This window comes from Bombus fervidus, chromosome 1 (genome assembly GCF_041682495.2).
Source record: "Bombus fervidus isolate BK054 chromosome 1, iyBomFerv1, whole genome shotgun sequence".
In the NCBI taxonomy this organism is placed as follows: domain Eukaryota; kingdom Metazoa; phylum Arthropoda; class Insecta; order Hymenoptera; family Apidae; genus Bombus; species Bombus fervidus.
This window is the reverse complement of record NC_091517.1, coordinates 8,141,371-8,166,865: the sequence shown is the minus strand read 5'-3', so window position 1 is coordinate 8,166,865 and position 25,495 is coordinate 8,141,371. Positions and strand designations below refer to the sequence as shown.

At 38.8% G+C, this 25,495-nt stretch overlaps 1 non-coding gene and 1 pseudogene across 1 annotated transcript; one reads left to right on the top strand and one right to left on the bottom strand.

Moving 5' to 3' along the window:
- Positions 1–11,943: 11,943 nt before the first annotated feature.
- On the top strand, positions 11,944–12,062 carry LOC139991889 (5S ribosomal RNA). The gene has a single exon (XR_011800962.1). It is a non-coding gene; the product is annotated as a 5S ribosomal RNA (ribosomal RNA).
- Positions 12,063–12,242: 180 nt separating this feature from the next.
- Positions 12,243–12,358, bottom strand: LOC139991916 (5S ribosomal RNA; annotated as a pseudogene).
- Between the last annotated feature and the right edge of the window lie 13,137 nt (positions 12,359–25,495).

The following is a 25,495-nucleotide window of genomic DNA, read 5'->3' as shown; positions in this document are numbered from 1 at the left end:
ATCATAGCAAGATTACTATAATATAATATGTAAGATATATATATGTGTGTGTGTGTGTGTGCGTGTGTGTGTGTGTGTCATTCTCATTAATACGTAGTTCAATTTATGATTTTTGTTAAAAATACATGAATTTTTAGAAATATACGCTGCGTTCCTGAATTCGTAGCAAATGTGAAGTCAGGGAGATTCCACGATTGAAAATAAGACAAAAATCAAAAGGTAGCTTACATCTACACAATATCACGAATCTTTCATACGCGATGCGATTCTGTTTGCTAATTATAAAAAGATAGGCTAATACCGGAGAGGCGAGTTCTTCGCTGCGAGTATCCGTGGAATGACGAAGCACCACCTGACATTAAAGGTTTTACTCTCTCTTTCCGCCGCTCGCGGACGTTAAGCAGCGATCGCACGTGACGTGGCGGTTGTGTGGGTGCGTTCCCCGGTAGAGAATGGCGATTTGTCAGTCAATTTCTTATCGGATTAGTGGCATTTAACGTATGATTACGCGTATACCCTTTCTGGGCACAGGTGCAGCGTTCCTAATCTTCCTCTTCGTTCAACATGCTGCCCTTTGCCACATGCCATTCCTAATAGCAAATGCGATTCCTCTCTTCTGCCGCTGCCATGCCGGCCTCAGCGTGGCCAACGACGTATTAGCATAGCAGATCCTACTAGCCGTGACAGCACTTCCTCTGATAACGCCTTCAGAATTTTTTACGAGATCCGCGGTCCCGATAGCAACGCCAGATTGCGGATAATGAATTCGGTCCACCTGACGCGGAACGTGAGCTTGGATGGAAATCATGAAAGAGTGACTGGGTACATGTAAATTATATTATATTATGTTAGGTTTCATAGTACAGTAGTACGGAAGAATAGCCTAATTAATAGGCAGATAAAAATGTTCGGATGATTAATTGTTTTTAATTTCAATTAATTGTTCAAACAGAGATCAAGGAAATTGTCGGTTTGTTTTAATATCTAACTGTTTCTTTTTTCTGGTCATTTTAATAAAGAGTCATATAAATCAAAATATTCGTTCCTTATTATATATTAGATCTTTCTTTGTGCTCTCGTAATTCCTGGTCGTTAAACTTCAACATTCTGAAGCTTCTCTAATACTCATTTTCACCGATAGATCGTATTCATGTAATAAGTCCGAGAAAATTGGAAATATCCTCTATAATATCTTTTGTTTGCAATTCGCATCAATCACCGCTCAAACCCTCTATAGATAAAACTTCTTTCATAAAAACCCTCCCTTGTCACAACCCAAAAACCTTCTTTCTCACTCCTTTCCATTAACTACAGTAGCGAATCGCTCTGAGAAAATATATCAACGCGATATAAATTTCTCCCGTAGCGGTTTCCAGGCCACAATTCATCATTCTACCCAGAATAAAGGACCTCGAAACTCTTCCCCCACCATCGATTCTCGGATTTTAATCTCCCTGACCCGTCAGGATGATAAAGGGCAAGATCGCCTCTTAATTCGCCCCATACAGGCCTGAATTATGAACGTTTTAGGTGGTGGATCGACCGCTTAGAAATCAATCTTCCGGCTGGAATTCTCGCGGGTTGTTTGCACGTAGTTAGCACGGTACAGACGATGAATGACAAGAATTTACGGTGCTGACCTTCGTGCCGGTGGCGCATTGTAACACGTACGCCGTTTAGTCGGGTGAACCAGATCTACTGGTTCCCCAGTAACCGAGGGTCGAGGAAAACCGAGCCGTCCCTTTTAATCACGTTTTCTCGACGCCTCCTCTTGTGTCGCGATCAGGCCACCGAACCACATTCCATTGATCATCGATGCCGCAATCCCTATCGATCATTCGATCAGATCTCATCCGAGATCGAATGATACGACAGGATTCGTTCGATGGATTAATCTTACTCGGACCTCGATTTTCATGTCCTGATCTTACTCTTGTTTCAATAAGAAAATAGAGTTTCTTGTTTTAATTAAATAAAAGATTTTATTTATATTTTATTAAGAACGATGAAAAGAATTTATGTGATAATTTACTAAGAACGATAAAAAGGACAATGAAAAAACATGTGTATATGTGTGTGTGCTTTATGTAACATTATACATTAACATTATATATTGTATAACTTTATATATGTGTTTTTCATTGTCCTCTTTATCGTTGTTAGTGAATTATCACATGAATTCTTTTCGTATATATATCATATAAAATCAAAATAGTATAAGTAATATATTTTTTTAAAAGAATTGTTGATTCCTTGAATTCCACATTTTCTCGATCGGGGATTTCAAAGAAGGATCTGTTTTCTCGGATCGATTCAGCAGACCTAGTAACTCGTAAATGGGTGCGTCTTTGCGGTCGTTGATGTCATAGTCGTTTGAAGCTCTAGTGATTTAGTGCCAGGGCAAAAAGCGACAGTGTATACTGTCGTTGACCGTATCGCATTTCTCTTGTGACTCACCTTTTCGCTATTTGCGATTCCCTCGAGGAAATGTCATAGAATGCAACTCCCACATAGAGATCACAAACTAGGCAACGCATACATCAAGATTAATAGCGTAGATAGAAGACTTAAATGACGCTATGAAAAAGTACATAGTGCGAATAATGATTTAATTAGTGCTGATCATTGTGTGAATCATTAAACAGATTGCATAAATAAGCACCATAAACAGAAATGTATAATAAGTAGTACTTTTTGTGATAGTTTGCAATAGTATAGACCAATATTATTACATTTTCAAAACTAATTTATGGGATTGCAACAAATGTTGTTTTATTGAAGTCATTTACTTCTCTATGAAGTAATTATTTTGAAGAGAGAAGAATTATTTTACGAGATAAAATATGAATTATCGATGTAATGGCTCTCGAAAATATTTCAACACCTGAGTTTTAACATTTACAGCCTTTTTTATTCATATTCTACAATTATATTGTTACGTATTATTTGAAAAGTATTTCGATTAACGAAATTCTGTAGATGACTGAAAAAAGTGTTACATAATTACCAGTACGTTATGAAACACGTTTAAAGTAGTGCAATGCGTTCGCTTGGGCAGAGGCGTTCAATTGTTCCTTGATACACAGCATTCAACTTCACTCGACGCACACCATCAATTTTACCAGCAGAAAAAGGGGCGTCATTGTTCCATCCTGGCGAAAGTAAAAGCGACTCGACCTTGCCCACGAACTTAAAAGACATATCATTCATTCTCGATGACAAACGTGTTTCTTCTGTCACCATTATCCTCCACAAATTTAATATTACAGGAGAGTTCCTTAGTTTCTTAACATTGTCCTACATTCTCGGCGGAAAATTTATATAACCAGGGATAAAAAATGTAATCAATTTCTCGGATACGTTCGTTTATGTATTTGTTCGATGATTCTTTTAAATAATATGCTACGTATTATATCTATAAGGAAGAAAGTGAAATCGTACTATAAAATAAGTAGTCCCTCCGAAATAAATTTTTAAAACAAGATCATTTTTCCACGCGACCAAAAGTATATCTTTCTCTTCAAAAAACCAAAATAGTCTCCTTAAAGTAATTCTAAATAATCACTATACTGCGGATATTCATATATAATGACGCTACTACGGTCTCACCAGTTGCCATGACAATAATTATCACGAAATACATATGTGAGGAACACCTATAATTCTTCGGCAATAAGTCGAAAAATTACACACGTGATTCCATTTGAACGTACCAAAAATCGAACGACTAAGATTTCTAACTTTACTTTCGTTCGAAAGAATTACTTGCTTTAAACGAACCCTAAACGACGCTAAATGACAAGACGAGATTTTCTTAAAATAGATCGAAAATAACGAGACACTATCCAAGATACTGTCCCTGTTCCGCATCGTGGAAACCAATCGAGCTACATCATCATGGCGGATCGTATAAGGTCAGATCTGGCGTTGGTATCCTTCGTCGATCACCCACGCCCGTTGCCTACACCCATTGTTCGGCGTAGGAAGGTCGTTTTCGAGGGGAACAGGTTCGCGTTGTGCCGAGGAATTCGCCGTTTCCCGGAAATCGGCCGCTTGACGATGCGACGACGCGATTTTCAGAGATCGCGATGCTCACGCCATTTGGCAGAACCACTCTCCCGCAGAGATGGAAGATTAACTAATCCTGCCAGCCTCCAATAATCAGCCATCTGTGTAGAAACGAGTTAGAAGCGAGCTGTTTTGCTCCCGTTTAGAAACCAGCAGCTCTGTTTAGAAACTAGCTGCTAATTCGTGGCGACAACTCTGGCGGGTTCTCTTCGTTAATGCTTTGTCGATTAGATAACGCGTGTAATGTCAATTTCGATGTTTCTAGGTCACGGAGAAGGAGAAACGTTAGTATTCATTAAAACGTTTATTGCCACGGTGGTGACCGGTGATTCACCTTGTTCAAATTTTTATAACGATCGAGATGAGATATATTTCATGGATTAGAAAATGTTCAACGATGTGAGTGGCTTAGGTAACAGCGTCAGAGAAAAAGCGCGCGTATAATATAATATTTAGCAAAAATTAAATTTAAAATTAAATAGTGTAGTATAATTCAATCTATGGTTTCCAGGGAAAATATATGTGTTACGTTGCTAGAGTAAATCTCAAGGAATAAAGCAGCATCATTTAAATGAGTAGTAGACAGCGGATGTTAATGTATTTATGGAAAAAGTATGTTTGGAACTAGTCTGTTACCATAGCATTAATGAAGAAGTTCACAAATTGAAATACTTTTGGGCAAGAGATTGATTTAAATTTTCATTCATTCATTCTTTTTAATTGTTATTTTTTTAAGATAAAAATTACAAAGAAATTGAGTGATCTTATGTTCGAATATTCAACTTGCACAGATTAATTTTCAATGAGCAATTATTTCAACAAATCGTTACTGATATGGAATTCTTACGCGATATTAATATTTGCAGTATAATGTTAAATTAAGGTGTATATTAAATTTATTATAAAACTTACATGTTTCCAAATATTATTCATACATTTGAACGTCTCGCGCGAAGAGTATTAATATTAATCCTACATACTACGCTTATGCAATCTCGTTAACGTCATTCCGTAGAATAGTATGCCCTTCAACCATGAAAATAAATAAAAGTAGAGTTAAATGGTTGGAAAACATAATTTCCTTAAAATAATATCCCCTTCAAACAAGTTCAGGTTTTCATGCTCATTTAGTTTATCTTTGAAAATAGCTACGGAGAAAGAAGAAAAAAAGACGAGTAAAAAATGGAACAGCTCGTTATAACGTCCCGGAATAAGTGCAAAGATAATTACAAATGGATTTCCAACATGATATTAAAAGGAACAATTTTATTTTATACGTGTAAATGAGAACAGTCTTTGAACAATCTTTTCCACTAACAATCCACGAGCCTCAAAGATAATAAACATGTCTCACCAAGCAAACCATTTCCTTTGCTCTTTCCTAACCAACCCCTATAATCAAACCTGTACCCCATCAAACCGCCTTTCAAACCACGTAAATCACTCGTCGACCAATAAAAGCCGTCTTCTCTCGATCTCATTAACTGCAATTACATACCGTGAACTAGAACCAGAGAACGTGGAATGGGAAGGTATCCGAAAAATCGGTGTCTTCAAAGAAACCCTTCTTCATCAAGGCGTCGTTTCAGCGATGTATAGTGTGGGCCACGATATAACGAAGTCGTAAAAACAGTCAATGGCTAGAATAATTATGTTTCGGGCGTTGGAACAAAGGAGCTGATAGTATTTGGGGAATACATAGATAATAACCTGAGACTTGGACTAGAACTATACGAAGAAATGATTAATTATTATAGAGTCAATGTACTTTATAAGATATACTTAAATAAAAGTTTATATTTATATAACAATTTTTTCCCTCGTTTCTAAATTTATTTAAATATTAATTAATATTTAATAATAATAATTTTCTATTTTTGAGAGAAATATCGTTAGTTATAAGTATCTTTTACCACACTATGTGCTGTTTATCAATCCAATGTATTGTACACATAACGATAATTTATAATATTTTTCTAATAAATGTTCGTTAACTTGTACATGTATTACCAACTTGTTTTCAAATTCTATCACTTTAATGACAATCATGATAATCGCACTCATTACAATATTCTAAAAATTAAATGCAACGCAAATTTTACACGATAGGTATTCAAATACTATCGTGATACTATAAAACTATCGTAATACTGTTGCTTTGCGTATCATATCACGAAATCATGGCTCTTAATAGATCCATCCTGTGAAGGAAGCTCAGGGAATCAGGAAGCAGGGGATTAAAAGTTGCACATATTTGTGACGGGCGCGCGAACAAAGAGTTGCCAGGGATAGATTCCCTGGGAGGGAAGGTAATAATGGTGGGAAGGTGGGTTGTGCACAGTGTGGGCCGAGAGAGGAGGCTGCCGTCGCGAAAATCGCCGCTAATAGCCGCTTAAACGTGAAAGTAGTAAAGGGCTGCAAGTGGCCCCCGTGCTGGCACTCTGCTGGAAGAAGAAGCCGGGCTGCTATCCTAGCTCGAACGACCGTCGAGTTCGAGTCGTAAAAATTCCTCGGAGAACGCGGCGATACGAAGGGAAGACGGCGGATGTTCCAGTTCGTTCCTCGCTACCATCGTCGCGTTTTCTGCCTCGCGTTTCCTTTCTCCTGCGGCTCTTTTTCCATCGTTCGACGGAATCGCCGGGCTGGCTTAACGATATGTCGGCCAGAGTAAACGTACGTAACGCGACGTAACGAACGTAATTACGCGCGCGCCAGTCTCTCGTACGCCGGTAACTTGTTAATTTCTCCCTCCCCGTTCGAACGAACGATGAAACGGGGATGCAGAGGAAGAGAACGTAAAACGGTGCACCGTGCTCTCAGAACTCCTCCGTCAGGTTGTAAAGTCGACCTAACGCGATGCTAAGTTACGAGTTACGCTTGTAAATGGCCGTCGTCGGATTGAACGTGCATTTAGCGCACATTGGTTGTGGAGACGGATGGAAATTTTTGGACGTCTTATTGACGTTCGTAAAGCTTATTACGAGAGAAGGTGTTGAGGAAAGGGGAATGGACCAGACACGATGTTTGTTCAAATGATTGTTATACGAAAGGGATGTTTCGCAATTTTGAATGATACAGTTTTCGGGAAAGCGGATATAAATGGTCCCAAAGAACATAAGATGGTTGGACCTAAAGAACACGGTATTTTCATATTTCACCGTTATTATATTAAAGACTAATTAATATAAAAATAATGTTTTATAATAGAAATAATAATATTAATAAGCAAATTTGATTCTTCCATACAAAGCTCAAGATTAAATTTTTTAATGTCGAAACTTAGGCGATTCGGATAACCCCATCTTACTATATCAACAAATTTCTATTATAATGATTCAACTAATCAATAGCATACCAAATGTCTTCTCTCTAGGAAACGATCAGGATAAGCAGAACAAAAAAGCAAGTTTATTTCAAGTATATAATTTCGCTATATAGAAAAGTTTCCGTTACTTTGCGCGAACCACGTTGTATCACAGTTTCTCAAGTCATCGTAGTTTGTAATTGTCGAAACATATCGCGTCTTCGTCACTGTAAAACATCGTGAAACATAATAAACGACTTGTCAAACGTCAATCCACAGATCGTGCTTCGATTCAATTCTCTCGCACAGTTCACATAACTGTCCTTTTCAGAACAAGAGTTAAGCAACAAGAAGAAATTCAACACAGTCCACTCTCAACTAAACATTTGATTTTGTAATAAAGTCAACGTATTGAAAAACAGTCGACGTGAAAGTTAAGAGTCTTCGCACATTGGGCAGAAGCCTGAAAGAGATCGAACGATCGACTTACCATTGGATTCGCTGCTCGTTGCTTGTACTTACGTTGGAATTTGCTTGTAGCGACTGTACATTGCTCTTCAGCATCTCTCACGGTTTCTCGGCGCTATCATAATGCATCGGCAATAACAGATGGACCGGGAGGAGCATCGGTGGATGGAAATACAGTCGGTACTAATTGCAATACGCCTTTATTGGGCCGAGTGGAATCTACCATTTAGGTGGATTGTAATTGATCCGAGAGAGGCAGAGACGCGGCGAGATTGGAACTTCATGACGTGTTATCGTCTGTCTCTTTGATCTGAAAAAAATAAGAAAAAATGCAGATAAATAAAGAAAAATTCAACTCTTTATTATTATAAATCTCCATGGTCTGCATTTTATAAGAGCATCATGGTGGATATATTATTATATGTATGGAGCTATCGATATGGCGGAGCAAAGAAATTGCAGAGGAAACGCTTAATAGCGAGATCGTGCGGTTATCTAATAAATAATGCCGGTAATCATTCGAAAAATTTCTGGTAAATGATATATTTGAACGGAAATATCATCGAGTTATACGTATATGTATATATATCCTTCCTAACGAGTTTCTTCGTATGGCTGCTTCTTGGCTTTGTTTTCGGTAATAACTCGGGATGTATTGGATGATACGTTTTAGTATCATTTAACATATTAAAGCAGCAACTTTGTGGTTGATATATCGTACATGATATTAAGTTGCGCCGTTTAAGTTGAAGAATAAAACGGTATAATCACCGTATTAAATGAGGCACAATTTGTTATCCAAGGCTTTACTTAAACACTCGTAAAAATGGTTGGTATATGGCACATAATCTGTCTGCGATATAATTACAGACGCACTCGTAAAAATTATATAATATAATACGATGGACGTCTTGTTTGAAAAGTATTGAGATATGTTAAATAGAAATTAAAGGTGGCAAAATAATCTTTGGTTTTTTAAAAGAAAGACGAGCATGGACGAGAATTGCTTTCGTTGTAAATTCAAAATTAAATTAATACAATTTCCACCACTTTTCAGCGGAAATATGAATTTCATCGAAATTCGAAAGGGTCAAACTCAACGTGTTACCTCGCTCACGATTCTGAATAAATCTCACTGTTACCCCGTATGCATCGATATCCGACGTGAGATATCGCAGGACGTGGAACCCGCGAATTTTTGTCAGGGTTCGCGAGTGCAAACATAACGGGAAATTTACGCAAACACGACTCACCGGGACGCGATGATATTAATCTCTGGGCTCGCACCGTTTCTCACTGCTCGGCGACAATATCGTCGTAAATTCGTGGCAAATCGAATTCAGATTTATTCTCACCGCGGAGGCATGTTTATGCGCGAGCCAGGGCCCTCCAGCATACAGGTGTCTACTTTCAAATCGGGAGAGCCGCTACTTCGTTTGAATGTCAATTCGTTTCGCGCTGCACGCGGCACCCTTCAAGGAGAACGAGCAGATTTTTCTATTATACCTTTTATTTCAATTTCATGCCGACAGGCCCTGTCTGTTTCTCTCTTCTCTTCTCTTCTATTTGCCCGTGAACCGTTTCCACACGTGAAAGGCAACCAATTGAAAAGTGTTAATCGAGGGTCGAACACGTTGGCTCTCAAGACACCAAGAGTCTTTACGCCGTCCACTTTCTTTGTTCTTCCGCGGGGATGATGATGGACGTGGTATTTCATGCGACGGCCTGTAAACGAAGTCATTACGGCTGAGTGAATCTCGCTGGTTTTCTACGAAATCGACGGTGCCGCGATTCTACTTGTCGATCGTCGAATATAATTGACACGTCGCATTGCATTAATCATAGCCTGGACGAACATATCGAGCGTAAGCGATTGAAGGGATTAAACGGTGACGTGACAATTTGCAGTTACTGAAACATTATCCTTTTGACTGCTGTCGATCGTTGTTGTGCCATTGAAAGGGTAAAGGAATGTTGGGTCACTGAAGTCGTTGAAACGTTCATTGTATGTAGCTCTATGTTGGTTTACAGGAATTTAACTTTGTTTCGTTGTTCGATTTATTTAGTATCGAATGTTTGTACGTTGTTAAATAATTTTTACTTAGCCAAGGATTATTAACGGCTCAATATTGTATTGATTCCGCCTCGCGTTTACTGAAAAGGGATATAAATAGAAAGGCAAGGATTGCGTTATTTAAAATAACGAGGGAAATGTATTCATCTGAAATTTACGTTACCTTGTTTATTTTATTTTAGTCTTATTTTTGCGTATCGGTAAGTAGTTCTATCGAAGCAATTAAGATTCCTTTGAAATTTTTGTGTCTTTGAATTTATGTGCTTCCACGCGATATAATTTAATAAAATCGCGACAGAAAATTATCCTAACACAAAATCAATTTAACCCCGATCTTTACTTTATGGTAGAGCGGATCACGACAAAAATTTATTAAACTTCATAGGTCGTTTGGATTTGTAAATTGTTTGGGGAAAAGATCATCTTTTCTACTTTGCCGCGTGTTTGAAATATAAATAGCAGAAATTAAATAAGAAGGTGGAGCTTCTGACCATTAATATGATAATTTAATACTGTTTCACGAACAGTAGTTAAAACTGTGGAGACTATCAAGCATAAAAAAGTTAAGGGTCAAAAACCATTCCTTTGCGAGGAAAACGAACTAAGATACAGCGATAGCAACTTCCGTATACGAATAGGTGGTTTCTAATCGTGGATGATCGAAGGTAACGATATATGTAGATATTCTGTCGGTCGCGTGCACATGCAAGCTGCACGTGCTCCTTCCATATCGAACGCCACGTTCTTTCTCTTCGGACGGTGACCGGTTACGCGCGGAAATCCACTTTCGATTTTTAACAGCTACGCACACCACTGGTATGGAATACCCCTTTCCATTTCGTTTTCACACTTTTCTCGTATAGAAAACGAATATGATTGGTGCATTTCTTTTATAAAGATAGATCGTTTCTGGTTGGCAGTGGATTTTATTCACGTATGTACAATAAGCATAAGAGTAGCGTATCTCTTCTATTATTAGAAACAAATAGCTTTTTCCAAAACAATTAAAAGAAGCTTTTTACGCTCAATACTGTATATATGCAATATTATATTTTACAAGTTCTAAAAAATAAGTACAGTATTTATTTTCGGCAAAATTCATTTGAAGTTTTAATTAATACTAGAAATGAATATTAATAGTGTATAGTATCGTGGAAGAACTATTTGGGGAAATTCCGATGAACTACAGTTCAGATAAAAAAGTGAAAATGCTGACGGACCGGGAAGGATGGGAAATTCCAATGGGCAATAACTGATTGAAAGGGTGTACGTGACCATCTTAGGTCATTAACAGCTACAAAACACATGTGCGTGGTAGAAGTACCGAAAGCTGTGGGATAAAAGGAAGTGTAAAAAGTGAGTTAGTTGTACTCAGAAGTTAGTCGTTAGTCGTTAGTCATTAGTTGGAGTGAGTTGAACTTGGTCATAAGTTGTGAGTGGTGAGTTGTTACTCAAAAGTTGAGTAGTTGTGCAACTTTAGTTGTTTTAGTTGTATGTACATTACTACATTAAGCTCTTTTCAATCACTATAAATAAATACATCAAATAAATAAATTCACTGTAATAGTATATTATAATTAATGAAATAATACTTGGACTTGTATACATATTACGTTTGAATTAATCATTTTTGTTAAAACAATATTAATATCTAATTTTAGATTTCAAGTTCCCGCGGCGGTCAGATGTCATGATATTGGTTTTTCAGAAACAATCGTGTAGCTGCTGTATTTGCATGTCAAGTGCAACAGCTACACGATACTGGGAAACCAATATCGTGAGAATATTAATATCAAGTCTTGAAATTTTTATACATTGTACAATATTATTATACAGTGTTAACAACAATTTACAATTTATTAAGACATAATATAAAAGTGCAAAAGAAAAATTGTTCTAAATGAGCTACTACGAAATGAATATATATCTTTATATTAAAATTTGAAATAATCATTTGAAATACATAAATAATTGGCAATTAATAGATTATATTGGACAACAATATGGCATAGTAAGATTTAAGTTTTCAGTCAATGCTCAAACCGCGTTGGAAGCACTCGTTCTCGTCCGATCACGAAAGTTAAGCAACGCTGGGCACGGATAGTACTTAGATGGTTGACCGCTTGGGAATTCCGTGTGGTGTTGGCTTTTTTTAAATTTTGTTTCAATTCTTTTTATTCTTCTCTATAAACTCTGATTATATACATAATAGCAAGCACGGACATAACAGTTCTCATATTAAAAATATATTTCTAATTTTTAATGTGATGTATATGGCCAGAAGTTATGAAGGAGAAAAATAGAATTGAAAGAAAACTAAAAAAAAAAAGCCAATACCACACGGAATTCCCAAGCGAACTATCTAAGTACTATCCGTGCCCAGCGCTGCTTAACTTTCGTGATCGGACGAGAACGAGTGCTTCCAACGTGGTTTGAGCATTGACTGAAAACTTAAATCTTACTATGCCACATTGTTCTCCAATATAATCTATTAATTGATTATTTAACGACATAATAGAAAAAATAATTTCAAGTTTTTAATAAAATATATTTAAACGGCCTCCTTAGTGTTGAGATTTATCTCGATAGTACAGAGGGGAACGCGTGAATGAATGTGTAATAGAAACATATTTAAGTAAGTATAAGTACAGTGTATGCTAATCCAAATCCGCACTTTGGCAGCGTTACATTACAACAGAGCTTCGAAGCCATGGACCTATGGGTATTTATATAATTACGAAAACTGGCCTATCTATACCCCGCTGCACCATCTATGTATCGCATATTTCTAGAAAAGGCTATGAGGCTGAGAGGCCCTTCAAATTGATTTAGAGTTAAACAATACTCAATGGCTTCGAGGACTAAGAAAACTAAATACTAGAGAAAACGTAGAGTTTTCCTAGAAGTGAGAATCACTTCAACAGAGTTCACCAAAGTTCATCACATTATATAATTGATTTCTTACTCATATCTACTGTACTATGTATGTATACATATCTACTGTAATCACTATAGCCTAACTCCCAACCTACCATGTTTCTTGTTTCATTCCAACGAAGAGGGCTGTGAACCTTTCGCAGGAATCGTCTCGTAAATTCGTTTCCATTCGCATCTTAATCGGCATTCTTATGGGAGCGGCACGTGCAACGTGTATGACGTGTTATGCTGCCGTGCCGCGCCGTGAATATTCTTAATTCTCATTCGTGAAGATTTCGCTGGGCGCATAATACGCACACGTTGTCGCCAGATCGTGATTTAAGCGGACATCTTTGGAAGTCGGGGATTCGCGGCGCCACAAGGAACGCTATTTATAAGAGATGGGAATGGCCGATGACAATACTGAAATTTCGTATGCCGCTCGTGCAATCACCGAAGTTTATTCGGAGCACGTGTTTTTCGTCAATGGTTACATTCTTTTATCGAGGTGTCGATTGATTGCGAATCGACTTGAGTCGCCTTTTCGGTTCGTTTTGGCGACGGTCGATGTCTTCGCACGCGAATGATCGAAGTTTTGTTTTCGAAGTACATGTAGAAATATCACTGGAAATTGCCTCGATTTCGGATATTTGAAACATATTTAGATTATGTATAAAAATTTTGTACTGTTTTAATTGTTTAAAGGTGTTCTTAAAGAGAATTTTATTTTATTTTATGGTCAATTAAGAAGTAACAAAATTGTGTAGTGCCATGTGGAATATTCCTTTGCAAACTGCATCGAAAGATTGTGTGAACTTGAAATTCTTCGTTTCCTTTCAGAAGTATATATTTACATCGAAGAACAAGATAAGTGGGTCGTTTAGTGTTTGATCTCAACTTTAACATGTAAAGCTACGGTGTATTAAACTCCTAAATTATTTTGCAATTGTGTGATGCTTTGAAAATACGACGAAGATGATAGTTGTCCCAGCAGCGAATTGAGTTTGATGAAGTTCCAAGAAAACAAGCAAGATAATCAATTGCACCTAACAACTTCTAAAAGTACCTATTTATAGTTTGTTCTTACGAATAACGAAGTTTATTTTCTATTATCCCGAGTTGTGTGCAGACGATGCAGTGATGAAACTCTGACGTGTACATAGAAACAAATTTATGGAATATCCAGCTAGAAAAATTGTAAAGTACAAATTAAATAATAATAAAAAAAAACCTAGAAACAAATTTCGACTCGCAGAAGTTAGGCTTTGAATTCTAGTTGTACAAGCAAATTAACACATCGAAATACCTGAGAAGCAACTCGAAATAACATAATTTGATTTCTAGAGATTTTCGAATTACAGGGATACGACCGTATTAGATAAAGAGCATCTAATTTCTAAAAAGAGGTCGGGACGAAGAGGATGCAGTGGTCGACCGGTCGATCGAGGTCGAGCGGGCGCCAGGCCTCTGATGTTTCGAAAGTCATCTCGCAGTGAGTTTTTGTTGCATAAAGGTGTAGGCTATGTAAAGGTCGTTCTACGGCGGCGAATTAGTCGGGGATGGTGAAAAAGAAGCGGGACTGTGCTCGAGAACGAAGATCGACCCGGTACCGGTCACTATTGCCAATTTGTGTGGTCCCCGTTGTTTACCCGATGTAGGTGTGACCGCAACGAACATCGTGAACAGGCAGTTCCGAGCCTTCTGGGAAGGAGGAAGCCTGCCGCGGCTGCCGAAGAAAACGCGAAACCTGATGAACGTTCGATATTTTCGCTGGCCTTTCTCTTCGCCTCATCGTTGATCGGGTAGATTCATTGAGATTTAAGAAGTCGTTCGATTTGGTCGAGCCTTAGAACCCAAGAAGCATTCAGCGGTGTTCATTGACTATAGCTACGTCTAAGTTGTTAAGCAACGAGTTAACCTGTTGGTATTACCTGTGATCAATATTTTGAGCTTAATAACTTATTTACATATGGATTTTGCAATCCATACAATCATTGCTATGAGGATCATTGATGACTGGTACTATACTACCTACTGGTGAGTTGCCAATATCCAGCACATTGATGGAATTAATTAAATTATTCAATTAAGTTATTTAGCGAACCGAAAAGGAAACTCGCGTCAAATTAATGAAATTATTGATTAATTCATCCTTGGAACATATTGCATTTCTTATTCAATTCGTTTTAATTATTTGTAAGAAACTTGTTAGAGATGCTCTTTATTACTAGCTCGCAAGTAGGTCTGAACTATTTTGAAGTAGTTCAACAATTGTAACTTTATTTCCATGCTTTTATTCTTCAGTCTAATATTAGCAGGATATACACTATACCTTTAGAATGAATAGTCATTTTTTGAAAACTAGCCAACAGCATTCTTTTCATATTAATTTCCATTTTCAGCTCAAATAAAGAAACACAAGCACTACCTATTCTACTTTACAAAACACTAAAAAAAATTCCAGTAAACGTGAATTAAGATTAATGACTAATCACAGCTATTCGATATTTCCATAAATCGTTCGATGGGATTTTAGAAAAGCAGAAAGTCTACAAGCAGAACCTTTTTGCAACGTTCAATGTCAAGGCTGATCAATCGTTGGAGCGTGGTCGAGGATCGTCACGACCCGCGTAATGGATCGTGGGAAAGACGGAGAGAGATGGTGGCCGTTGGCAGACAGCTTCCGACGATTTTCGTGCGGCCAGCGGTTCCCCGGGCAAAAACCAGACGTCCGTTCAACTTTACATCGCGTTCGAATTTTTTACCAGGTCGATTCATCGATCGGTAGTGCATCCCTCGTGGTCACGCTTGATTTCGTCGGGACTCCCTTCGTCCCTGTAGTCTCCTCCCCTTCTCCACACCTTATCCCGTATCCCCCTTGTTCTGGTTCGGTCGGTGAGATCGTTCAAGGTCGGAATTCCGTGTGCACCTCGGCCCCAATTACGTGTCGAAGCATAAATTGTTTGGAGAAAACCAAACTGGCGTGCAAGTGAGCACCACTTCCACGAGGGCTCGTTATGGTAATCGTTGAAGGGTCACGCGTGTGTGATGATTCATTTTGATGAATCTATGTTTGGGACGTTGTGTGTGAAAATGATCGCGCGACGTTCCTCGGGAGGAGATTGATAAATCGTGGTCGTGCGTAGAATTTTCACACTTGGGAGTTATCGCGAATGAAACTCCAACGCATGTCAGTTTCGTTTTAGTATCGTTTTACCTCAATAATATCATCGTGATATTGTTTGTAACTATTGGAAACTATAATAATTTTTAGTAGCCACCATTTTAATGGTTAGAAACAAAGAAGCTTATTGAACAAAATTGTCACAACGGTCTACTTTATTTTGTCCTGCTCGAAGTATTGCACACGTGGCATCGAGCACAAACTGAAAGCGTATATCAAAGACGATGTTAACAAGCACAAAATCCACGATCTGCTTAAATTCAAGCAAAGAAACAAAAATAATTGACATGATACTTTAAGCATATCAAACTTCGTCGCTAATAACCTCGCAGTTGTTGCAGCGTTAAATCTACATACGTAAAAAAGAAAAAATCTTCTTCTTCAAATCTTTTTTCTTCATAGGTAAATGCCGTATTGAACATCGAACGTATAAGGTAGGTAGAAGCAACAAGCGCTTCTCATTAAAAGGAAGAAAGCTTCCTATTAAAAGGTCCAATAAAAATTTATAAAAACCATTCATCTCCCTCAAGGACACTGATTTACGATTTAAGCGTTATCAATCAATGTCTCATCTTGCATTAAACACTACATTAACGCCTAATGTCTTCATAATGCTTAGAACGAGGCATTTTATTTTCCTATAAAAAGAACCACGTAACAAGTCACGTATAATAACCGAAAAAAGACGAGGAAATAAATTCTTAAGTGCGTGATATGAAACAGGTCGGCGGAGGAAATTTCGTTTCGGAGGCAATTGCGATTTATCCACGGTGAGCAGCGTTCGACGTACCTTTATACAAACATATTACGTCGATATAGGATAAATTGCTTTATTCCCAGAAGCACTTATTGGCACTATTACCGCTAACGGAGCGCCTCCAGTACAAATCATTACAATTTCCTGTGCTGTTTTTCAACGTCAGGCGTCGATGCGGGTCGTTTTTCCGACAAAACTCTTTAATGAACCGTTCCTCTCCGACTCCACACCAGCAAAACGTTCTGCAGCTCTATATTTTCTAGTTTAAAACTTATTGCTCTATACTTTCCCTTTCGATAGTCCTTTTGCGACGAGTCTCACAGAGAAAAGGGTTTTAATGCCCGACACGACACATCGCGTGAACCTATTCAACCACGCACCAATTTTACCGATCAAGCGTCTTTCTACAATCCCTGACATCGAATTAACATCATTCGGTTAAGAACACTCGATATTTTCCACTTTTCTGGTAGAAGACAGAGAATCGTGAGCGAATTTTGATAACAAAGTTAATTAGTTATTCAGGTTTCTCTCTGTTGTCTTCGTTACAGCTCGTTACTTTCATATAGAAATTGAAATTATTACCTAGACAAGTATGACTTAAAATATGATATTTGATACTATATGAACGTTAATAGTTATGATTTAACGTACAATGATGTAATTTAAAGAGCGTGCTATTTCTTTTCTATTTTGTATACAGACGGAATTCATGATCACGAAGTTTGAAATTCCATCATATTTCAAATAAAATACACATTACATGATAAGAAAATAAAATGCAAGAAACAGAGAACGTTAGACAGTTGCACGAAGCTGAAAATAACATCTTCGCAAAAAAGTTTATACACCATTAAATAGTGATATTGAATTCTAATTACTATGTAATTAAATATCATACTTATCGTTGTTGTTTATTTATCATACTTAGCCCACGCCTATCGGCTTAGGAAATTAAATAATTATATATAATAACTGTATTCAACAGAGAGACGGAGAGAGTATAACTCCGATCTATAGCTCATAACTCAACACAAATCTTCTTTTCAAACACCCTTAACCCCATCCCATTTCTACAGCAATCGTGCTGCAAAACACACAGTTCGTTTCCCGGTAGGCGTTTATAAAGCGTGTACGCGCCATTTAGGAGTCGTTTCGCGGAGCGGACACGCGATATGCCATCAAAAGAAGCAAAAATTAGAAAGCGGAAATTGCTGTCCCCTGCGAAAATGTTTATCGGCGCGACGAACAGGCCATGGTCTAAGTGATTAGCGATAGGTAATTATTGTAATACATGACATTCCAGACGACCATCGATCCGGCCGATCTGGAAACGAAAGGAGCCGTGATTCTGCTTCCGTTTCTGCCGGCATTATGAATTTTTCTCGCCGCTTAATAACACAGCTAGCGTCTCGAGGCGACATGCGTTTAGCCGTGGCTGCAAACGCATCGATCTTAAGAGTCCGTGCCGATTCTCCATGCTGCGTGCGAAGAAGAGCAAAAGATGGAGGAGGAGGTAGAGAAGGAGCAGGAGGATGCCTCGTCGAAGAAGTCTAAGGAAGCGAAGAAACAAAGTTGTACGTGGACAAAAAGCTCGCTCTCTCGCACCGTGGCCGCTAAACACCGGGGCAAATGGAAAGAATCGCCTGGAGTGAGAAGCGAGTTCTCCCCTCGTCGTTGAACGTTCGAGAGCCCTGAGGTAGCTGGGAGGTCTCTCTTCCTCCTACCATCTCCTTTATCCTCTGCCACACTCGGTGCTCGCTTCTCAACCTCGTCCTTCGTCGTTGCACCTGAAATAATGATAACCGTAATGATTACGAGGAGGAAGAGAACCACGCCGCGGATGATCACGAGGAGAAGGAGAACAACGAAGCCGGTCGGAATTATTAGTTAGGTTTCCCGGTATCGAGGAAGCATGCCGGCGCAACGAGTACACACCGGTCCCTACTCTTCTCCTTTTCTTTCCTCTTCCTTCTTCTGCTGTCGCGTCTGCTGTTTCGTCGTTCTTCGCTGCTCTCTTCCCCCGAAGCTAGTAGTCCTCTGTCCTCTGGCTGGCGGCGTGTATCGGCACGCTGGAAACGAGTGTCATCGGGTGTACGCCGGCTGCGCGGATCGGCAATGACGCCCCGTAAAAACGGCCTCGAAAAAAGCGCTAATGCCGGCGGATTCCTGAAGGAGGGTTCGCTTCTTGCCGGGGGAGCCGGCTACGCACCGGAGACGGTTACGAAACTGGTATATCATCACGGCATTCTTTCCGTGGCCAGAGCGACGATGAGAGCAGAGGAGGCGACGACGACGTGGACGAGGACGATGACGACGACGAGGAAAAGGAAAAGGAGCAGAAGGAGGACGAGAAAGAGGAGAAGGAGGATGAAGAGGAGGAGGAGGAGGAGGAGGACGCCGACGAACGTAAATTTCTGTACTTCTTTATGCCCGGCGGACGTTTAAAATCCACTTTAGCTTCTCCGCCGTCTCACAATGGGACCACCCAGCACTACGAGCATTCACGACCTTTCCTCTGGCTTCGATATTAAAACCGAACGTTATAACGATGACGCCCGATGCCTCGGGAGAGTCGAAGAGGAAGGGCAGAATCGAGAGAAGGGATAAGGAATAGCTAACGGAGGGATCGAGCCAACCAAGGGGTGGAGAGATATTAATTGGCCGATTGCTTTATAAATAATGCGCTATTAACGTTCTCGGGCGGAAAAACCGTTCCTGAAATAGCATCGGTGATTTGTAAAATTACCGGAAAGGGAATGTTACGTAGTTATAAGACCGGAGTATCGATGCCATGGTCTCGATGCCATAAAGCTACTTAAGAAGGATAGAGATAGGCCGCAGTCGTCTCTGGTCCCGACGACGATCATCGTGACACCGCGCACGCAGTAAATACGGATTTCTGTTCGATTTATAATCGTCGATGGCCGCAAGTGCCAGCGATTCGACCTTGAAACGATCCGATCCGATCGTGTGCCGGGGCGGATTTTCCATAGTGGTACTCGCACCCTACTCGCGCATGCTCTAAAAAAGGAGATAACGTGCTTTTAATGCGCGTAGCCCGCTCCTCAACGATAAAGTCCATGCCCTCTCTCTCCCCTACACCTTCCTTCCGACACATTTTACGGGTGTTCCTGTTAGACGCGTGTCCGGATTACTTATATACCGCCGCCACTCGCCGCCGCGGTTTATTACAAGATCGTAATGCGAGCTTAATTATCCGCGCGAACCCGCTCTAATGAGGGGAATCAATCTTGAGAGGCGCGGCATTCATCTTCGTTCCACGCGTCCCCGGAATCGTCCTCTTCACCGTCGCTGCCTTCATTCAGCAGGGTCATTCATGCTGAGCTCTCTCACGTCCTTGATACCCGGCGTCGAGCCTGGCTAACCCTTCACCGAGACGACCAGTTGCGTTTAGATGATGCTCGCGTGGCGATTGTTTGCCCAGTCTTTATGCGTTTCTTTGCCTTTTCTGATAAGTATACTTTATTAACTTCTTAAATCACGGTTTGTTAATGCGACATTATATTCGACTTTAATGGAAATGGTAGTTGAGGAGATCTTATTTATTAAAGACTGGTTTACTGTTATGGAATCAATTTAAGATCTGATTATAGTGCTTTTGGTGATTCGGATTAAGACGTGCTTCGTTTTATAGTGAATATGTTTACTGCTGGCTACTGTAGTAAAAATTACCTAGTGACAGTACGGATTGGTATATAATTAGATAATTTTATGTACATCTGATGCTAGACGGCAGTATTTTATTTAGTTAACAAGACTGAAATTCTGATACTGTTTACTACTATTTGTACACCTTTGTTTCACTTTTTATTTTAAGTTTTTCAGAAACTTAGAAATTATGCAGCGTTCTCAAACTACAATGATCTACTTATATTATATATACTTACACTCTATTTTTTAAATAATTGAAAAACTTTCTTTCTAAATGATCTCTAATTTTACATGGTATCATCCGGTATTAACGTATTACAAATTTTCCCGTATATTATTCTACCTACACGCGATAAAAACTCCATACGCCCAGACAAATTAAAAAGACCACGTCCTTCGATTCTGACTCATCTCGAGCCATAAAACGGCACTAAATTACTTCGGGCAACATGGAAGGCCGTCAACCGAAGCAGCGCAGTCTTTCGTAACAAGCGCAAAAAGAGTTCGGATCACGATCGACATTGTACGCTCGCAATCTTTGCCAAAAAAGGCTCGACGTCGTTTCGCCAGCCGGAAATCGCGCGGGCTTTCGATAAATAATCCACAATACGTACTTTCGAACGCTGTTCCGTCACCAAGATACCTGACTTCCGAGGTAATATTGTCGTAGTGTACATAGTTGTCATCCTCGAAACTGCTGTCGCGAAAAGAGGCTATCCACGGTCACGAAACTGATCCGGTTAACCTTCGTCGATGGATATTCTTACAATATGCAAGCGTGGCGACGTAGGTCAGAATACGTCAAGGGTCAAATGTAAGAAAAAAAAAAACAAAAAAAAAAAACAAAAAGAGTAAGAAGTATTGAATCAGGAAGTTACAGGAAGAAAAAGGCGAAAATATTACAAACATACTTTCAGTCGAATAACTTTTTAAGCAGAATAACGTGAATGAAAAAAAAAAAAAAATGAAAAAAATATATATTGATCAAATTCAAGATCCAAATCTACTTTCTTCTTTTAAAAGTCTATGTCCTTTAAACGAGAGCTGTATCTCGCAGGACCTGAACCATTTCGTAACCGTTTCAAACGAATAACGTTGTTGTTGAAATCTACGTTCATCCTCACTTTCACCACGATGAAGAGCATCCTTAGCACCATTATCTATCGAGTCTCAATATTCTTTCATTCTTTCAATTCTCGAAACGTTCGGGAAGCTCAATAATAATCATTATCTTTTTTACAAGCTTTTAATGCGAGTAACTACGACATTCGATGTAAAGAATATAAAAGTAAAAACATTAAAAAATAACAGGTACACGAAGAAGATGGGAAAGAATAAACATCTTTACGACATCAAATTGCTACAACGAGTAAAACACGACCGAGGATGTCTACGTGGCTTCAGTCGTAACGACGCGACGTCCTTGCACTTTCCCATACAGAGGTCGTTTTATAGAAGCGCGACTCTATTCGAGATAGAGCGGCCGTTATGCTTTCGTTCAGCAGCAACATGCACCGTCCGGCGTTATGGTTCACCAGCAAAGCGTCTCGCCGGCTCGTATCCCAGGTGACCATTCTTACAGCCGACTGATGTCTACATTTTGTAATAGAGGCACGTCGAGCGGCACGACTGTAATTTCGAATATGCGTGTAAACAGTTTCCAAGCTTGCTCGTTTGTTCGATGCAAAACTAAATGTGGAATTCTGTTACACGCTTCTGATTTGTGATTTGGAATGCTTCAAATTTTTAACGAATGTTTATTTCTTAGTTAAATAACATCGTGTCAGATTTACTGCATAAGTTCTGTTCATCTTTCCATTTATACAGGGTACTCCAGGATTTAAGAGTCAAATTTTGTCTGTATATTTTATGGACATAATCAAATAAAAAAAATTACATAAATATAGACCAGTTAAAACTTTCGTAAAAAATTGCAATAAAAATCCAATTTACTTCATTGGATTTTTATATGTGAATAACTTTAAATGGAGAAAAATATACTAAGTAGGCATTGTTTTTAATACAAGGAATTGATTGGTATACTGAGACAATATCAAAATGTGCTTCGTAGAGTAATTAATTCAATCCAATTTCTTTTACCGCTGTCGGTTAACAGTTAGTGATTATATCGATTGTAAACCTATCTTCGTCTTATATCTCAGCAATTGCAACTTTCTTCTTTTATATTTCTTATCTACAATAGAATGAGAGCTAAAATTAATTCATCTTTTCCTTATTCCTCAGTCTTTAATTGGCTTTCTATCGTGCGCATTTAACGCGAACGTTAGTTACGTGATATTTTATCAGTGAAGCCGGTAAACATTCTTTATTCGAACAATGACTACTCTCGTTCGTTTCGCGAAAGCCAGAAGCGCGAAACATTATGCAACTCGTAACTAACGTCGCGCACGTTCTCGGCACTTGTATCTTGAAAACGGGCGCAGGTATAAGCACATTCCACAGTGTTACAGCATGGCGAACTTACACAGAAGGGAAAAAGAATGTAGCTGTGTGCTCTGTCGTTACCCATTTCCTAGTGTCGTCGTAAGCTTACTTCACGATTGACGCAAGAAAGTACTTAACTTGTGCGCAGTGGCATTGGCGCATGCGCAGTCGCTGGAGAGCTTACGTATGCGCATGTGTAATACACTTCTCGCGCGTACGCGCATCTTACTTTACTTGAATCAAGGATTATTTATTATTTCGCGACATTACCTCCTCGTTGCAGGTTTTGCGCTAGCGAATAAAACAGAGTAAATCTACCTGCACCGTCATTTCACCAGAGTTCTGTGGAAAAGTTTAACGCGCGCCATTGATTATACCAGCCGCTTATTTGACAAATTGGTTTTCTACGCAAAAACGAATAGTAAGGAAGATTGATGAAATTATACAAGATAATCATCAATTAATTGCTTTGGCATTAAAGCTTTAAAAAGTGGGGTTAGACACTTTTGCCTATGAACAGTTCATACGTAAATATCTAAGTAGCAATTTCTAACTACATTTAACTGTGTTCCCTGTAATTTTATAGTGAAGGGAGAGAAATTGGCGGGTGGGAAAAACCGAAGGCAGGTTTATCGGAACTGAAAAACAGCGAAACGAGAATACAACAGTCATGAAGTTGAACGGTCATTACGTAAAAGTCAAACAGAGTCATTACCTCGTAATTCGAGGGTCTTACGTATTATCGAAAGAAACTTGGTACGGTATAAAGTAGCGTAAATTCTGTAGATAAAATCGAAATTTACTGTGTCTCTGTCTGTTTGTTCGTTTCTTTGCTGATCGTCGTCGTTTTTCGTCGATAATATGGAATTGTTGGTCGATAGCAGTACGTACGCTTCGATTATTTGTTCCTATTCCCTTGTATAGGACTAACGGAGGAAAAATGCGTTTGCAATAAATTCTGTGGCGGCTGATAGCAACAATCGGCCGACAATGCATCGGCACGCATTGATCGTGGAATTGTGTCACAAGCGCCATGTTCCATCGACGCGTAACTTGCCCATTGTATCCACGGGGACGAATAGGCGATAAAAATCTTAGTGACAGACACGAAGGATTTATATCTGTCTATACGCAGGTGCTGCACAAATGTATTTTCATGTTACGTGGATTTAAGTGCGCAAACAACCTATTCTATGTTGAAAACATTGTTCAGATAGCAATCTCTTTTAATATTAAAATTGATAGAAGTGGATTTGTCAAGAAGCCCTGAGATGATAAAAATCTGAGCCTAAATGGTCTTTATAAGCGCTTAAATCAAGTCCATAATATTGTAACGCCATATGAAGCCGAAGTCAATTCACTTTAAACCTCTGCTGTATCAATATCTTCGATATATGAAATAATTTAAATTATTTTTTTGCAATACACATCAGGTTTATATCAGTATAGATAATAACGCATGAAACTCTGTGATTCAGTATCTCGTGTTTTTTTTTTAAATGCAAATCTAAATTTCACAAATATCGTATGGTAGAGATATCAGAGAATTTTCTATGTTATCTGAAATCTTTGCTCTTTTAAAAGCAATCGTATCAATAAAAGTAATCTCTCCACACAAATTGCCTCTTCACGAAATATCGATTTCACGGTGTTAACTTAAAAGATGTAGAACGTAAGAAACACATTTGCAGCGACAATTTTCAAGCACGACTGCGGTGCTACCGGTTATCGTGCACCGATATGGTATAAATCGCGCAATGAGTTATCGAGCGATGTCGGGAAATGGCGTGAAATGTAGGTTGCAATATTGTACGAGCACGGTACGAACCGCGTGTCGACCATATCGTGCACGGTGTCAAAACAAATCGGGTACTTTTACCAGGTAACGCAGTCATTAAAGACATAACTTATTCCTCGATCGTGCGTCCCTTTGGCGCTGATTTGCACGATCGAATCGTCGTATACACGCCGGATAGATTTATTTCCACCGCGATCGGTCGACTGTCGGTTTCTTGAATTATGTCTGGGCACGCTCGCCTATGTTCGATCCGCGCAGAAGCGTCGTGAATATCTCGCGAAACTAAAGTCGACCGAGGAATTTATGTAATCTAATATACTTAATTGTACATAATGTCACAGCATATTGATTTGAAGTTTATGTACAATGAATTTAAATAATTAAGTGTAAATGTATGACTAATTAATCCTTAAAAGTTACGAAGGAAAATTAACGCTATCATGACTGAAATTTGAGACTGGTAGATTTCATTTTATTTTAAAAATAAATAAACATGTATTTGGTTTGTATCAAAGTAACGCAATTAAATGTTTTATGGCGACACTACATTTAGCACAATAAACGAGTTATACATTGTTTTGATGCATTTCATTTTGTTTGACTCAACGATAAAAAATCTGTAAAATTTTTCTCCACTGAACGCAGAATATAGAAAGGAAGAATGTATTTCCTTTTGAATATTTAATGTATGCCTGTGTTACGTACAGACTAGGGATTTAAAAGGTTAACCACGAATCATTTTAGTTCCGGGAACAGAGAACTAGACGAGAGAGAAATTTATTTTAGCTTCTGCAATGCAAATATTT